This window comes from Aythya ferina (genome assembly GCF_964211825.1).
Source record: "Aythya ferina genome assembly, chromosome: 4".
Classification (NCBI taxonomy): Eukaryota; Metazoa; Chordata; class Aves; order Anseriformes; family Anatidae; genus Aythya; species Aythya ferina.
Genome location: NC_140300.1, coordinates 65,154,867 through 65,173,098, shown reverse-complemented (window position 1 = coordinate 65,173,098; position 18,232 = coordinate 65,154,867). Strand labels below are relative to the sequence as shown.

The 18,232-nt window shown below is 43.3% G+C and overlaps 2 long non-coding RNA genes across 3 annotated transcripts; both read right to left on the bottom strand.

Moving 5' to 3' along the window:
- Nucleotides 1–1,253: 1,253 nt before the first annotated feature.
- On the bottom strand, nucleotides 1,254–11,911 carry LOC311436043. Of its 2 annotated transcripts, XR_014692574.1 has the most exons (4): nucleotides 11,899–11,911; nucleotides 9,581–9,781; nucleotides 8,281–8,372; nucleotides 1,254–1,377 (listed from the first exon to the last, which is right to left on the bottom strand). It is a non-coding gene; the product is annotated as an uncharacterized lncRNA (long non-coding RNA). The 2 variants fall into 2 exon arrangements; XR_014692575.1 differs by lacking the exon at nucleotides 11,899–11,911 and having other exon boundaries at nucleotides 9,581–9,803.
- Nucleotides 11,912–14,245: 2,334 nt separating this feature from the next.
- On the bottom strand, nucleotides 14,246–17,273 carry LOC311436042. The gene is made up of 4 exons (XR_014692573.1): nucleotides 17,076–17,273; nucleotides 16,505–16,987; nucleotides 15,993–16,128; nucleotides 14,246–14,775 (listed from the first exon to the last, which is right to left on the bottom strand). It is a non-coding gene; the product is annotated as an uncharacterized lncRNA (long non-coding RNA).
- Between the last annotated feature and the right edge of the window lie 959 nt (nucleotides 17,274–18,232).

The window sequence follows — 18,232 nt, the reverse complement described above, 5'->3', positions numbered from 1 at the left end:
ATAAACTGTTGCAGCACTCACTTAAATAAAAGTGCCAAGGGAAGAATACAGTTTCATTTGAATACATACAGAAAAAAAAAAAAATATATATATATATATATATATATATATAAAAGGATTCTTATACCGCTGTCTTCCAGTTAATTGCACCTACCAGAGACAAAAGGTGGATTATTAAATGTGAAGGGAAATGGAAGAAATAAAAAGTTATAAAGAAAAAATCCATGAAGAAAAAAAAAAAAAAAAAAACTGAAATACAAAATTGTTTTAAAAGCAAAGGAAAAAAAATGGGTTCAAAGTTACTAAAACAAACTTCTATCAAGCCAAGACAGTTTTGACTTTGCTGTCTGGAGAGATTCTGCAGGATTTTTTCATTTTTATTCTAATTGAGTTGTGAGAAAATGCTAACACCTGGAGAATCTTTACTTGATTTCCTCTTCTTTACATTGTGCCAGGGGAGGTTTAGATCGGATATTAGGAAGAATTTCTTCACAGAGATGGTGGTCAAGCATTGGAACAGGCTGCAAGGGAAGTGGTGGAGTCCCTGAAGGTATTTAAGAGATGTGTGGATGTGGCACTAAGGGACATGGTTTAGTTATGGGACTCAGAAGGTCAGGTTGATGGTTGGACTTGATGAAGGTCATTTCCAACCCAAATGATTCAATGATGAACAAAGCACTGATATACTTTAATATCTCTATAGCCTTTAATTTGACTATGAATCTGCAGAAGAATTCTAGTCTCTCCCTTTGCTGGGTTGCACATGCAGACAGTACTTTAAAGCAATACTGGTTTTTTGATGTATCTGCTTGGACTGCAACATATAGGCATATGAAGAGTCATGACATAAATGCAGAAGGAAATGAACATCTTGAAAAGATCACACCTACCCTTAACTTTGGCTGGGGAGCATCAGAAATCTATTTTTCTTTGGTTCAATGGGAGAACTGCCACATGTGGTAGGGCAAACCAGCATATTAATCCTGCTCCACCTCTCCTTGAGTCTTTCTGTGCCCTTGTTAGTCAACCTGGTTATACTTTTGCAACATGCCTTGTGATTTTCTAAAGGCTGGACTGGACATCCATTTGGGAGCCGTTCCTGGCTCCCTGCCATCATTTTGCAGTAACCAGCTCTCACACAGGAAATCACTTCAGCCCCAGGCTGGGGTCTCTCTTGGAGTAAATCCTCCCTGTCTCTTAAATGGCATCAATCATTCATAGCCCTGTCCTGTTCAGAGCATCTGCTTCTCATTCTCTTCCTTAGTTTCCTCTTGATTAATTGATGAAATCGTTGAGTGTAGTTGTCTGGGAAACAGCCATATCCTTAAGCATTTTGGCCCCCTTAATGGGACAAAGCAGGAAATCTTCACAGGAACCCTGAAGGGACAGAAAGAATCAAACAGGACTCAATCTTCATCAGGACAACAGAGGCCAAGTCACCAAAATAAAAGGCTGTTCTGGCGCTGCCACAGTGTCTAAGGGCAGAGGTGAGAGCACAAAGAAGGGAAGGACCATCTGCCTTTCCTGCCATACTCAGCATCAACCACCCAAATACAAATACACCACTCTCCAGGCAGTTTTCCCTCAGGCAACGTCTACAGTGGTTCTCAAATTTGTATCCATGGCAAATTACAGGTAGCAAGAACCAGGGGCAAGGCAGAAGTAGGCAGCTTTGTGCTACCACTGCCTGCCTTCTTCTGCCCCTGATGTTCTGTGCCTAAAATCCTTGGCTGTGTGATTGTGACAAGCTTAGGCACCTTGCAAGTCACCAGCACCTCAACCAGTGAGAGGCACCACAGGAAAGATTCAGCTAATGTGAGCACAACAGCATGACAGCTCCTCTGGAAATTTATGGCAGTGCTTACTCACCCAAACAAGCCCGACACAGCACAGTAATGGTTGCAGAGAGGAGCTAGGGGTAGAGACAAGTGATATTAAAGACCACAGCCAGCTGCAAAGCTAGAAAAGAGGCCCTGGAGAGTCTGAGCTTTGGCACTGTGGTGTTTTTCTAGCTCTTCAATGCCTACACATCATGTTTATTTGTGAGGCCCAGGCTGCACAACGAAGACTCTGCAGTGTGAGTCAAATCCTGCTCACAGGGCTTCCAGGGGACCAGTTTCCTCCCTCCTTTGCCAAGGCACCTGACAAGCCCACCCCCTGCTGAAGAATGAGCTTGCTGGTATGATGATATAGCAGTCGAAGTTGAGACTCTATCATTAAAGACTTGATTTACTGGCAAGCCACAAGACAGCAACTGAAACATAATGTGACGAAGACAACTACATAGTGGCATAATTTCTTTACTCATGAGAAGCCTAGTGGACCAGAGCGTGTTCTCCGAATGAGCTCTGGCTTCATTCCTACACGAGACAGGAACCAGCATCATGAAGACACTAAAGTGGGCACAAGCTGGGGACTCTCTTTCCTTTTGGCTTTGTCTCTCCAGAGTTTTTGGATCAAATTCACCATTTCCCTAAGGAGGACAAGCCTTCAGAGTTAGTTAAATCAATATAAGAAGAAAGAAGGGACCAAGACTGTGCATCCTGAGTCACCCCTGCTTTCCCACTTAGAGCCCAGCCTACCTAAGAAACAGGGCTTGCAAGCAGAATCCTGAACATTCAAAGGAAAAGAAAAGGGGAAGGAAACCTGTGGGACTAGTGCCTATGGGCTGGAGCTCTCATGTTGCCCAGAGAGGTAGTAAGTAGTGTCCACCCTAGGGGAAAGAGGCTTGCTGTAGGAAAAAAGAACCTGCTTGGCTTACAGGCAGAAGTCTGTGAGTATTCTAGTAGTTATGAATTGTTACCTGGGCAATGTGTAATGATAGCTAATAGGGACCCCTGAGGAAAAAAAAAGAAAAAAAAAAAGAAAAAAAAAAAAAAAGAAGAAGAAGAAGAAACAGCACTTCCTTATTTTCTTTTGCCTATGATCACAGTGTCCAGCTGTTATTTTTATCCTCCAAAGTAGTATAATGGACAATTCCACTGGACATTTCCACTCCCTTATTTTGTCAGAGATGTCACCATCCTTATTTTCTCTATAAATAGATAAACGTGTTTAAATCTTTCCCCTCCCACTGCTTCAGTTCTCAACTAATGTCAAGAGGCAGAAGTCAGTAAAAAGTTTATTAAGCAGTCCTTTCTGTAGGATCAATTTTGCAGAGTTATGCATAATACACCTTTACTTCTTTTATTTTTCCTTAAATAAAAAGAAAGGAAAGGCGAGTTATTTTAAATTTATGAGCTGATGAGACAGTGAGTAATGGTGAATCACTGTTTAATATTTTAGGCAACCATCTGCAAGGTGAGCTGTACTCCCATTTCATATTGCTAGAGCAAAGTCACTTCAAGTTTCGTGAATGGAATCAGTCTTGTATCAACCCCCAGAAGCTGTATTCAGCACCAGAGACAATCATCTTCCACACAGGGATCTTAATACACAGGAGAAGAAATATCACAACTCTAACTATAAGGTGGAGTGAGGATTAGGGGGTAAGGGCTGAATAACAAATTGAACAAAAAAAGCTGAAAAGGATGAAGCTGTTTTTTTATTGTTGTGGTGTTTTGTTTTGTTTGATTTATTTATTTATTGGTGGTGGTGGTGTGATTTTGTTTTGTTTGTTTGTTTTACAGGAAAGTTACAGGAAATAACTTATTTCTTGCCACGCTTGTAGTCCAGTGCTCCTGGCAGTCCACATGCTGGCTTGTGATTCCTTTGTGTGCCTCTTCTTCCAAACACAGCAGTACTAAACCTCAGGCCAGTCTAGCCTTTTCCTAGAGGAAGAATACACAAGCTTTTCTCTCCTGGTTCTTCTTTCTTCCAGCACGATGACAGATGTAGAAAGTCTCTGTGTCTTGGTGTCAGAGCTACCCCATAAGAAAGCACAACATTACTTGCACAGAAGGAGGATGTAGCATCTTTCTGTGCAAAGGAGGTTTGCCTGCAGCCTGGCACCTGCAGACCCACTCTTACAGGGAGCACAAGCCATGCAGACCAGTCACCTGCCACATTTACAGGGACAAAGTTGGAGCAGTGAATATGCAGAGCCAGATGTGTCCCTTCCAGCACTCATATTCTACCTGTCCCACAGAGCACAAGACAAAGTCTGAAATCCCAGGTGGCTCAGGACAGCCTCTGTTAGACCTGCTATTTCCAAATTTCCCTCTCCTGCTGCTCCTAATGGTGCTGTCCTCATCATTCTCCTGGTTTCATCTGCTCTCATGACAACATAGTCTCTCCAGACTGCCCACTTAGTCTCTTGCCTACTGCTCATACTCAAGACAGGCCCAGTATCTAGGCCCAGCCCCTCAGCCCATCTTTCTCCAAGGGCATCTTCAGCTTCCCTTCCTTGATTAATGCGTGTTGAGGCTGACTAATTTCATAGCTTCCATCTCCGTAGCTGCTTTACAGCAGGGGAAAATGCAATTTCCTCTTGGTTGGCAAGTATCACAACAGCTTTGTGAACCATGACAATGTACATTGCTTACTGCTGAAGCTCCCACAAAATCTAATGAGATATGAATAACAGTTCTGCAGTAAATGTGAGTTATTAAATCGCTATGGAGAGCAAGTGCTCGAGAGCAGGGTGTGGTGGGCCTTGGTGACTCAGCCGAAATATGTCTCTCCACACAGCACGGGCAGATAGCAGCTGTTCCAAATAAAATGAGATCAGTTCTTCTGGGACTTGTTTCAATGGCGAGGGTAAGAGCTTCACACCTTCTTCCGCACTTTTTATGTCGGGAGGAAGATCACTCACGTCCATTGTCTTTACAGTGCTGCAAATGACAGAAGAATTTATTCTGGTGCATCCAGTGCTTTCACAATGTTTTATTTATGTACGCATAAACAAATAGTTTAGTCTCCACTTGGCTGAGGACCTGTTACATTTCTTCCACAGCAAGTGCTTCAACAGCCATGCAGTGAAATCTGGTGTCATATAAAGTCATTGGCCATTCCCTCTCTCCCTAAAAATAACCTGCTTCATACTGTGTAATAAAAATCTGAGGAAGCTGAGATGAGACAAATTAGACCAGAAAGATGTCTCCCTCTCTTCTCATGGCAGTGGTTCACTACCCACATGATTATATAGCATGCAGACTTTATTTCCTATCATCATTTTTCAATGTCTGTTTTTCATTGGACATGCCCCTGTTAGCTGAAGAAACTTTCTGGCATGTATTGTCTCACCCTGACAGCACATGGAGACACCATGCTCATGTCAGTTTCTGGATTTCTCACTAAAATGGGCAGATTTGGCACCATATTAGTGCTAAAGAAGTTCCTCATGTCTTTCAGGATTCTTGCCTCAGACATATGGTCTGGCACTCAGAGAAGTGTAGCTTTGTTTTCTGAATGCTCTATTTCCTCCATAAAATTTCAAATAAGCTTTCTCTCAGGCTTGAAGAAAATGTCTTGCAGGACAGCAACATTAAAAATAAATAAATAAATAAATAAATTGAAGCACTACCTTCTTTTGTCTTTATGGGCCCTACAAATGAAGGAAAATAAAGAAATAGAGAGTTTTCCACCCTCTCAGTTTTTTGGTCTTAGTAGAAGTCTCCAAGCACATTTCCCTGAGGTTTGAGGTGAGAGAAGCAAAGTAAAGAGTGGATAAAGAAAAAAATAAATAAATAAAAGAGGATCTTCCCCGTTTCTTTAACATTTAAGGAAAGAAAATTCTTATGTATTTTAAAATAACAATATGAAACTGATATTTCAAGCTGTCCCCCAAGCTGTAAATGCTGTGGTATATTCAGGAACTCTTTTCTCAAAGTTCTTTCTTGATCCTCTCCATGCATTCACCCATTTTGTTGTGCAGTGAGCACAACCTCAGTGAGTGACTGCTTGGTTAGACAAGGGCCTCCGTCTTTGCATCACACCAATCCCCTTTTTTCACTGAATCCACTATGAGACAGGATAAAAAAAAAATAATAATAAAGAAAAATAAAGAAAAAAAAAAAAAGAAAGGAAAAAAAAAAAAAGAAAAAAACACTATGACAATGCTCCAGTACTACCAGGACAGTCCAGCAAGAGAGTGGAAAAAGACACCCTTTTACCAGCATATACAGTCACTTTGCTTTTCTTGATTTGCCTGAATCTCTTATTATTTCCCTTTCCCTGCTCACTCATCGTACCACACAGAGCTGTGATCTGAAAGCCTCGTGTGTATTCATCAGTGCTTCAGAGAAGATGATTCACCTTCCCCTCTTTTTTATCTCGCATCAGCCAAGAAGTCAAAGTATGCATAATACACCATTGTTGTTCTCAGAAGCAGGCTTCTTGCTGTGATATGAATGATACCAGGAAAAATGTATGATTTGAATTGAAATAGAGGGTCGGCAGGTAGCATCCTAAAGCTTCAGAACTAGCAGATTAAATATAACAACAATGAAATCATGTCTTCTAACAACCAGGAGGAAAATAATAATAACAAATACAATAGCCTTGACTGCAACACTGCGTGGAAAGGTGAAGTTTAGAGGGTATATTTTCCACTCTGGACAGAAACTGAATAGTGCTGCTTGTTTTACATCCTCTGTAACTAATTGTATCTACATCCAAGGTAGGATGGATTAGTCCGTGTGACAGGAAAATCCATAAAGACGTGTCTGTTTCCCTTGGTGGTGGTGGTGTCACCCTTTGTCCTACTAACTCAATTGCAGGTATGGAGTCCTGAACACAGCTGTTAACTTCCCTCCTACACTGTGCTCATGGAATTACATTATCTATCATAAAGGATGTCTTGTTTTTTCCTAAATTGTCACTGGATTTTGCACAGAAACTAGGCCGGATGGAAGTAAACAGCCTCCCCAGTGCTGTTGGATGCCTGCCAGTGCAGCCAGATTCCCACACACAGGAGCCATAGGATGGACACTGAAGGCATGTCTCCCTGGGGACCATCTTGCACAACACAAAGTGGGGAATGCTCTCACCTCGTCTAAATTTCAACTGAGATTGTTTCTTAGTTGGGGTGGAGGTTATTTATCCTTGCACAAGAAGCATTCACCCCATGTGTGCATGCTGGTGATGGTAGGAAAGTTGTAAAGCTGCATAAGACATGCCAGAACCCCACAGGGCTCACATCAGCCTGCTGTTAATGTGATGCCACATGCTGGTGTAGAGCAACTGCCATCCTTGACTACGTACTTGGCTGAAGATCCTTTTGCACTTCCACCCAACACTGAATACTGCAGGCATGCCCTTCTTTTTCCTATCATCCTTCTTCATTTTGGGGGCAAGGGTCTCCTTGTCTCCATCCTTTCTAACCTGTCTCATCTTGTAACATTTGGGGTTTTATGGCCTAGCTCAACTCTTGTTTTTTGGGGGGAACTGAGGCCACTGCTCTGCCACCTAGTTCTGATGACCATTTTCATTGCACCTACCCTGATATGTGTGTGATCATTCAAAGAGCAGGTTCAGGGAAGTGAAATAGCAGGGGAGGAAAAAAGGTTAATTTTAAGTGGAATCAGTTTCCCAGACTACAGTGATTTGAAGGGAGATAGAGAGGAAGAGGAGGACATTCTCAGGGGAAAAGAAGCCAATAACGTTTCTGGTGGCAAGACTTGTCAAACTATTCCCTAAGTTAGAGACCCCTCAGCTCTGTAAAAGAAGAAAAGGACAGATAACAGCTCCTAACCACCCTTCCTGGGTGGGATACGTATCTTAAAAGACAAAGGTGGCGTGAATATCCTCCTACACTGGCAAGATGTCTTTCACTACTCTACGCTGTGGGTACACAGGCTGGATTGATTCTTCAGTTGTTTTACTGCCAGCACAGCTATTAATCAATTCTACCATGTAAGAACCCTCAGTGACAGTGACTCCTTGGCAGTTCCTCTGGGCAGCTGTATCGCATACCCCTTTGCATGGAAAAGACAGTAACCTGAAAAGCAATGACTCGCATAACCACCTGGTGTACTTGGAAAAAGCAAGTCCTTTCCCATAGCAATTGGCCGAGAAACAAACATCCCACAAGGCCATCAAAGAATTGGCATGTTCCTACATGAGGCAGTCAGGATAATATAACAATGTGTTAAATTCCTCTGAGTATAGGCTGAACTTCATCCCTAGAGTTGTTCAGCAAAACAAGCTCTGAAAACAGTGTTGCTGGTACGACTACAGCCGTAATATAACCTTCAACACAGTCTTCTGGCCTCCTGTGTCCATTAGGATCACATATTACATCACTGATCAACAGAGAAATGCAGTCAGGCATGTGCCATGTAGACATGGACAAGAGAAACCCAGAATTAAAGATCTTGGTGTCTCCTGGGAAATACTTACCAGAGCTGCCCACACAGACATAACAATCAGGACTCAAGAAGAATGAAGAAAGATGTTCTGCCCAAAGGTCCATATAGACTGGTGATGCACTACTGGAGAAAAAAAAAAAAAAAAAAAAAAAAAAAAAAGAGAGAGATTTGCTGATGTATGAATCAATGTGTTGATTGAGTTAATGGCCTCTATTGATCATGTCTTTCTGGTCCACGTCCACCAGAGACCTCACTGAAGTCCGAGTACACAAGGAGAAATGAAAGAAGTGGCTCGTTTTGTTCTCATTTAGTTAGAGCTGAAGACCCATGAACCCCACCAGGCTTGGATGCATGACAAGGTCCCATCAGGACTCTGCAAGTGGGATTTATCTTGCATTCCTTTAGACAGCTACAACACAGGCATTTCTTTTATGTGTTCTCACAGGCTGCCGTGATAGTCAGTGGGGAAGAGGAGGTGGTAAGAGACAGCTCCTCAAGAGGGAGACCTCTGAAAAAGGTCCATCCACTGCAGAGTGACTGTTGCTTGTTCCCTTCAGACAAAGATGGCACACCCAAAAAATTACATCTGCAAATGTCTCCTAATAAGAACCACCCTGCAAAGCTCATAACTGAAACAAGCAGTACAGCACAATATTTATTATATTCCTTCTGTTTGTCAGCTTTTTCTTTAAAACAATTGCTCCCTTTGCCTTGCAGCTAGAAGCAGAGTTCATCTTACTCTTTCGTTGGTGGGGACAGTATTTATTGGTCAGAACATACAATAGCTAAAAGCCACCCTACACATCATCACCAGGTCAAAGCATCTCACACCACCATCATTCAAACAGAGGCCCTAGCACTGCCCATCACGCTTTCTAAGTTTCCTCTATATTCTGGGAGAAAGCTCTGTGGTATAGGAATTTTCCAGTGTGGATTGATCTGATTCTTTTCTTGTGGCTGAAGAATGTGGTGCTGAGCACCAGAAGCAATCGTTTACCTACAGAAGTGTCTCCAAAGCCTGCTATTTTTTGAAACAGCCTGATTAAATAAGGGAAATGGGTTAATTTTTCTTGAAAAAAAAAAACAGTGGAAGTTAACAGCCTGCCTTGGTTTACTGTCTGCTACTTCACTGCAAATGCACAGGACACTCAGCTAACAGTCGATAGAGACCAGCATGAGTAGGGAGTACATGCATGGTGTCCAAACCTCATCACAAAGCCTGTTGATAAATAGAGAGCTGCTCTGAAAACATAAGGAATTTGCAGTTACTGAGTGAGTAGGTCAAGACAGATTCCATCTGTGCTCCATTTTCTGCAGAGAATCATGCATACCTCCAAAACTCCACTGTTAGGTCTTAAACCTGCTCCATCTGCTGCCTGTGTTGGTTACATAGACCATAATGAATGTGCTGCCACTTCCAGCACCCAGCAGTGATTGATGCTGTGTTAAGAGGACATCAGTGTTTCCGGTCTATTTACATTTCCAAGGAGCTTGGCTGGGTTTCGTGCTATCATTTTCTTTTGGTATACCAGCTGTGGGAGACCAAAGGGTAAAAAAATTACTGCAGCACTCAAGCAAGGAAATGCTACTGTTGAAAAAACATCCTATTTATGCCACATTTTAAAAGGAGCCCCTCTTTAAGAGTTTTAAAGAGCCGCTACTAGCAACAAATGAGGCTGCTAATTTGGCCTGGCAAGTGGGGTTTGCTAAACACCGATTCATCGCATGTGGGTTTGGAATTGGAATTCTACTAGCAGAACATCATCAGTGTGTTTTTACAGTCCCAATTCCTTTTTTTTTTTTTTTTTTCACATCAAGCCTGTCTCCTCCTTTCTCACTCTGTCTTCCACAGCTGTCAGCTGTCATCAGCCAGGAGCAGAGATGAGCCAGTAGCCAGCCTCGCAGATCTGACCCAATGTCCTGTGAAACAGGTGCCCAGGCCCCAACTCCTATCTGCTCCCCAGTCCCTTGGTTGTAAAGGCTGCATGTAAAGGGAGGAAGAACAATTGACTTCCTGGGAAGCTGGCAATGAATGAAATGCTTCACATATTGGTTCATACTGAGGCTCAAGAGCCTGCTTCTGCCACTACAGATCAGATGGGAAGCAGTAGTAGTGTTCCCCTTTCCACCTCAACAGCTCCCACAGGGGCTCACCTGTTTCCTCTCTGCTTCACCAACCATGCCAAAGTGATAGCAATTCATGGGGACAACCTCAAGGAACTGGATGCTCCCTCCAGCAAAGATCTCTACTACAGGGCAGAGCAAGCCCTGCCCAGAGCTGTGCAAATAAAATTCTCTTTTTTTTTTCCCCCCACTCAGGTGTTTTTTTCCCCATCACAGGTTGCGGGGGAGATTGCAGTGGTGCCAGTACTAAACGTCTCACACAGACTGAGAGTCCTGGCTCCAAAGTGAGCTCTCAGAGGAAAAGTGGCCCTGCTTTGGCTGTCCTCTGACAGTCCTTTCACTGCTCTAACATCCCCAGTGGCTTTGCCTGAGCTATGCCCAAGCAAAAAAAAATAAAATAAAATCTTAGCACCTGCAAAACAGATACTAGAATATCTTCTGGCTTGAAATTAGATATAGGACTCCTAATTCACCTGCACAAAAAGGGTCATGCAAGGTGCTATGCTGCCAGCACCTTGCCTCCCTATAACCAGACAAGCACAGAGACACCTCTTACCTGTCACGTCTTGCCGGGTAACTTAGGGCCCATCCTAGGACAGACCTTTCATATTTAAAACATGATGCTGTATTTGCATTGCACAGTGCTCCAACTTTCATATATTGAAAACAAAATATTTAATGGAAAAGACCTAAACCAGCAATCTCTGTTTCATGTTTGTATTTATTAACTATCTTACATGGCTTGCTACTGTAGAGCACAGGAGATGAAGATCCCATTAGAGAGACTTGCAAAAATCAGATCCCTTTTTTTTTTTTTTTTTTTTTAGCAATTGTTGGACTTTTCAGAATTAATTGGACACTAAGGAGCAGGGGATGCCTTTGCCAAGAGATCTGAGCTGGCTTCCAGGTGAGAGCAGTGCAGCAGGAGAAGGGCAGGTTTCCTATCCTGCCTTCGTTGATCAGTGAAACTGGGCCAAAATTCACAAAGAAGTTGTCTAGATCCAAGCCAAGAAGCCACATTTTGAAAACTGCTTTCTGAATGACTCAGCAGAGCCATCTCCCAAGGTGCTGAAGCCTGCCAGAGGGAAAAGCAGATCTTGTTGTTGGGTCACTTATTCACTATCTTGAAGTACGTCACCAGCCTTGGGAAGCTGTTTTTTGACTGGAATGCAACTTGACTCTTCTATTGCTGAGGAAGATTTCCAGTATGCCTTGCTGCTGCTTTGTCAAAGCCATTCCGTGACAGCAAAGTTTGGAGGAGAAAGCAAAGCAGGCCAACACATTATGCCTCCGGTCCTGGCCTACCGATGTTTTTCCCTCCCAGGCAGGGAAAGCTGCAGTCACTAAAGCCCTCTTCATCAGAAGGACATGCTGAAGTCTTGCTCCCTTCAGAAATACCTCATTCCACTCTTTCTTCCATCCTCTATTTCACAGGTATCAAATACCTTTTTCTTTCACAGATGACCTCACTGATACAAAAGTAATTAAACATTAAGTGGATTTTAATTTACTTTAAAAGACTTACCTTTAAAGTCTGCTGATTCTATTGCAGACCTAAGGAAGTACCAAAACCATGTAATTTATCCAGCAACAGCCATTGCTCTAAGAAGGATTCACATTAATTACAAGTTACTCTTTTTTTTCCAAAAAGGGTAGCTATTTCTTCAATCCTTCGAGTCACTCACTCTTATCCCTCTAATTGCTTGCATAATTAGCATGATTAAGTTGAACCCAGAGGAATTGGTCCTGAGCTGCTTCTATCTGGAAGCAGCAGCTTCCATTCGTAACCTGGGAATGGACTTGTGTGCTTACAAGCACATTTGTCCTCTCCTTGCAGTCAGCCTAGTAAAAGATTTGAGCTGTTCCTACAGATCACACTCCACTGGCCTCCTAAGGTAGCATGCTAGACTGCTTTTCATAGGCACTTTGCCATAAATAAATGTACATCATTAAGAAACAGCTTGACAGTAAAATGGTCAGAATGGCTGCATATGAAAATTGGTGTCTGGATGCACTCGGGTAGGATTTGCTCCATCAGATGAAGCACAATTAATGCTAATTTGTTGCTGCTGCAGCCAGCTTTCCAGCCTCTGATGTCCTGTGGGATCAGGGATTATCACTGAGCTAACGGGATCATCTGAAAACAGTTGCAGTCTGCTCCAGGAACCAGTTTTACACCCAACACAACTATTGCAAACCCTTCTTCTTATTGGCATAGCACAAAGCTAGGTAATTTTGGCCAACAATTTCTGTACTGGTTTCATTCATTTATGCTCACTACTAATTGGAAAGCCATCCAATACAAAGTTATCCCCTGCAAATGACTTTTTTTTTTTTTTTTTAAACACAGATTAATTACCGGGGTTTCAAGTACTCTGTGCTGTCACATTCAGTGGTTTGTTAATCTATACTCAGACCACCTGGCTCTAGCGTGCAAAAACAGCTGCAGATGTCCTTTATCCACAACTGCCACTTCCCTGGGCTCAAGGCATCTTGCAGTGACCAGATTCAATATAAACTATCTGTAAGGTAGAAATATCCAAATACCATTCAAACAGAAAGTTCCTGTCCACTTTTACAAGTTACTGCGCAGTGGAAGTGCAGAGGGAAGAGGCAATGTCTTTAAAACCCCCAGCTAACGCACTGTGCTGTCAACAGAAGACAGTTCGGAGTATACTGATACGATCTCAGAGGGGAGTTTTTGTGTTGTTTTGTTTTGTTTTGTTTTTTTATTTATTTATTTGTGTTTCTTTTTGGTTTTAGTTCCTTCTTCCTGTGATAACCTTTCACCCCAGGCTCTGTGCTCTTTGTGTGTTTATCAGCAAAGCACATCCATATGCCCTTCAAGGGAGGAATGACTCATACCTGACTCACAATCACTCAAGCAAAGCTGCAACCTTTAGTTCATTTCCTGGGAGAAGCAGCTGTTAGATTCATTGTGGAGGATTAAGCATTTCTCCTTGTCATTGTATAGATGAAGGCGTTTGCAACTGGATGAGGAAGGGTCAACAGATTCCTGAAATGGATGGCAAAGAAGCTTCCTTGGGCAGCTGAAGCTATGCGCTGGGGACTGGGAAGATGCTGTTTAGCAACTCCTATCTCCCCCCTCCCTGTAAGTGACCCTGGCCTTGAAGAAGCACATTTTGGTTTCAAAATCACCCCTCCTGTCACAAGTATGCAACTGTGTGAAGCAGGCAGCCTGCATGCTCCCTGCCCACACTGCCCACACCTTGTCACTCTCTCTCCCCAGCTGCCATCAGGAAACGGCTTGTGTGTCTATGCTTCCCTCACTGCAGAGTCACAGCCTGTATGTTTTCTATCTGGCAATAAATAAGAAATGTGCTGTGATGTCCCTGCATAAAACACCTTGGTTCACTGAGCTTGCAACTTCTCACCCCAAAAGGCTTCCCAGTTCCTTCTGCACCCCGAGGCCTCTTCCTGGGACATCTTTTCCTTCCCAGAGGACAAAAAGGAATAGATTCATCAGGCACATCAACCGAGGGCACTGATGAAAACCTATTTTTTGCTATCTTCCCTCAAGGGACTTCTTTCCTACATGCTCCTCCCCACATACACGATTTGCTTCATTTAACTTCAGACTCCTAAAGACGCTTGTGTCTACCAGGTAACTCCCCTTTTATTCTTTTTAGGAACAGAGAAAGAGCAAGCAATGTTAATGCCATGATGCACAAGTCTTAGTAGCAGAGGAGTATGGCCTGTGAGGAATCAGTCGTGTTGGTGTTTGTATGCAGGCATCCCAAGGATCCAGCCCTGCCATGGTATATAGCAAAATGTTAATAAGGATACATAGCACATTCCTCTGCACACCACTGTCTCCCTTCTTGGCTGAATAATCACAGATAATTCACTTGTCTGGATATGACTCACAGCTACTTTATTTCACACAAAGCAAACTCTAATTGCATGTTGCATGTCTGTTTATGAAACCCAGCACTAACTGTTATTACAAAATTAGTGCAGAAAACTTGAGGGGAAGGAAAACCACAGTGAGAAACCAAGTAACAGCCCACAAAGAGGTAGGCCAGGCTGTACCAGGTTTCTCATCTCTAGGACAGGCAGCTCTTCCCCACAGATACAAGCATTTCTTACTCACATAGTAATTTAGAGGCAATGAGACAAGTGGGATCCTTCTTGCTTTATCCTCAGATGGGCTGGAATTATTTTGGCAACAGACCGCAACGGGCAGTTGGTCTGTCTCTATTTGGCTGTGTATTTGTGATCAAGAAGCTCCACAGTAACACCAGTGCAGTCACACGTGCTGGCTCTGAGCTACCAGGGAAGAAGGTGCTGTCCTCTGCCAGGGCTTCCAGCTTTCATGGCACTTTCACAAGGGTTTTACATTCATCTGAATGGGCAGGGAGCGAAGCAGAACATACAATGCCTGGAGAAAGCAGAGCTGATATTACAGACTTAGCACTTTTTCACATTTCTAGGTAGGGCCAAATCAGGGACCTTTGAATTTTCATTTTTGCTCAGACCCTAGCCCCACCTGCTCCACTGCCCTCCTTCGAAGCATTGCCATTGCCAGAGACTTTGGACGAAGCTGGGTGACACCTCGTAGCAGGCAGACAGGGAATAATCTAGCCCATGGGATAAATTTCATCCCTACTTCTAATGCAATGTCTAGACTGTTAAATAAAACAGAGCCAGGGAGAAAGATGGACCTCAGAGCCCTAGTCGTCCAAAATACCTAGTTGTTCTTGCACAACAGGTGTGATTTTGGCCCATAACAACTGCGTCTTTCCCCAGAACAGAGCTCAAAGGACAGCACACACCAGTGATCACTCCCAGCAGCTATAAGGACAAGATCAGGTTTGACTCTTTCACCATGTGTGTTCCTCTGACACCATCCCAGCTGGCTGTACTTCCTCACACTCATACGTACCATACCCTCTCAGCTTTGTGCTATGAAAACATTGCTCTTAGATGCTGAAACACAGCCCTATCATTATTACTTCAAACACTTGGAACCAGAAAAACACCCTTACAAAATGAATACAACCGTGTCTTCCTATGGACGCATTTCTTCTGCGAATATTTACAGCTAGACATGGCCAGAATGGCGGGCTGAGGGCAAATCATCAACCATCCATCTACATCCACAGGGGTGAGATGGGATTTCATCTCTGAAGAAGGGAGCTGCTAGATTCTGTGAGAAAGCACCCGCAGGAAAAAAAAAATGAATAAATAAAATAAAAAAATAATAATAATTAAAAAAAAAAAAGAAGAAGAAAAAAAAAAAAAACGTGAAAAAGAAAAGTAATGTCATACAAGACCTACCGTGCATGTTGGGGGGGGGGGGGGGCGTCTGATTCTTGGCAACAAGGAGCGGTTAGACACCTAGATGGACAGGTTGCCACAGGGCGCAGTGTTCTCCATCATTATCAACATTTATACAAAGATGAGGCATCTTCTGGCAAGGAAATCACAGCTCAGCCAGAAGCTTTCAGGCACAAAGCAGAAGACATGGGGGGAGTCACTGCTGTGTCCTACAAAGGTGGACAGCCTGGAAGAGTTAATGGTCCTTTCTGGCTTCAGAGACAGAGGAAATATTGTGATTTAATCAGGCAGAGAAAACCTACACAGGCAAAGGCTTACCTCTAGAAAACTGCCAAGCCTCTGCAATTAGGCTGCAGATAAAGTGCCCAGCCCTTTACTTGCACCACTGTCAATCATAGGAACTCATTCCAAGAACCCAGAATAACACAGGTGCTCAGGGTAATTGGGATTTGAGCTGTAAGCAACCATAGGAGAGAAAAAAAAAAAAAAAGACAGGACGTGTATGAGGCAGAATTCGTGTTTCCAAGGAAAGAAAAACACAGAGGAAGAGCTGAGTGCTTATTCAGGCCCACGAGGGGGTAGTCACAGTGGGGGAAAAGGCATCTTCTCTCCTCTAGTAGCTCTTCCCCTAGCCCTGTGCTCTCTGGCTTCATTCATGTTAAGCACAAGAATATGAATGAGAAGCCCATGAACTGCAGAGGAGGAGGGGAAAGGGAGGAGAAAGGATTTCATGCTACCAGGGCAACCGGCACCATGGCAACAGTTTAATTAATGAGTTGCTGATGAACCCTACCAATAGGATCCTCCTGAATTCATGTTGTAGTAATTACCAGAGGTTCATTCATCCTGCCTTGGCCTCGAAAAGCCCGCAAGCTCAGGCAGACAGAAGAGAACAGCCTGCTGAATCAATGGGAGGAGAGCGCGTGTCTCAGAGAGTGCTCCATCACTCCTCGGAGCCAGCACCCTGAGCACTCGAGCATGGAGACCACACGCCATCCGATCCATTTTGCAGTCCCACACCACCAAAGGGCAGCCCAGCTGGCCTCGTGCCACAAGAACAGGCAGCACTCGTAAGCAGCCTGCAGAGCTAGTTGCCCTCCTTCCTGCTACGCCTTCAGCCTCCAGGAGATGATACAGAAAAGAAGCAAGTGAGCAGGTGATTTGCTTCTCCTCCTGGAGGATTTCTCTTTTCACACCACAAGACAGCAGTGTAACAGCTGTGTGGGGATCTCAAGGGGAAAGAGAGTTCCCGATAAGCACAAAGAGGTCTTAGGGAGGTGGGTATGTGCCATGTGCTCCAAGGGTTATTCCGTCTGTAAGGAAGATAAATAGAAGATGCCATAGGTGAGATACATAAAGTAAAATTGCAGCTAGAGGTGAGCATCAGGTCACCTGAATTACCTGTCCTCCTCAGACAAGAAGATGCTGCGTGACAATGCAAGTGCTGAAAACATGTCACACCACTGCTCTGCACTGTGATGTGCTCTCAGCTCCTGCCAGCACAGAAATACCATGGTACCACAAATCTCGATCTGGACAGATGAACCCTGCAAAAGATGCTAACAGTTACCCTGGGCAATGGATTTAGGCATCTACTGCAATGTTTAGGTGGAAACAAAGTGCTATTTATCTACCCTCAGCATCCAAAATCTCACCACACTGGCATTTAACTCAACTGCAAACACTCAGCCTGATTGCCCTACTGCTGCCAAATCTGAGCATTCAAGATGAGATCCACACCTGAACACAAGGTACTCTTCTAGTTGATGTCCTGAAAGGTCTGGGTAGAGAAGAATGCTAAAAGTGTGTATACCAGGGTTTTTCTCACCTTTTAATGTTGCACGCTGACATTTCATACACGGGAGTCTCATTACAACATTGCTCACATACATTAAAAATTAAATTCAACTACCTTAAATTTTAGTTTGTGTTGCAAACAACTCAGTGACCCTGGCCCTATTCTGACACTACTGAATCAGTCTTAATATCTGCAGTGAAAGAAAAAAAAAAAAAAAAAAAAGAAAAAAGAAAAAAAAAAAGGCAAGAGAAACATTTTTCCAGCTCCAAGGCTTATTCTATATACAGTTTTAAAAAGAAGCCTCAAAATTTTCCCTTAGAAAAGGTCAATTTTCTTTTTAGAAAAAAAAATAAAAAAAAAAAAGAAAAAAAGAAGACATCACTTTCCCTGATGTCTGTGATCTTCAGGGTGATTCCCACAGGGCAAGGGTTTGATGGTGGAGATTAGCTTAATGCTGATGAGCTGACAAGATGAGCCCCATGCAAATTATCAGAGATCTCCTTGGAAAGTTGTTGGACAAAAGTCCAGGGCAGCTGAGCCCAGTGGAGGGGTTAGAGCAGTGAACTAGAAGCTCTGAGCCCTCCTACCACCAGCAGCCCTGACTGGAAAGGCCCTGGGGTGATAAATTGGCAGCGTGCTTTCATTGCAAATAAAGCAAACCCCCTCCTGGCCTACATTAGATGAGTGGCCAGCAGAGCAAGAGAAGTAGTTTAAAAATCATGCCAGCTGCAAGAACTGCAAGAATCGTAGCTCTTTAAGA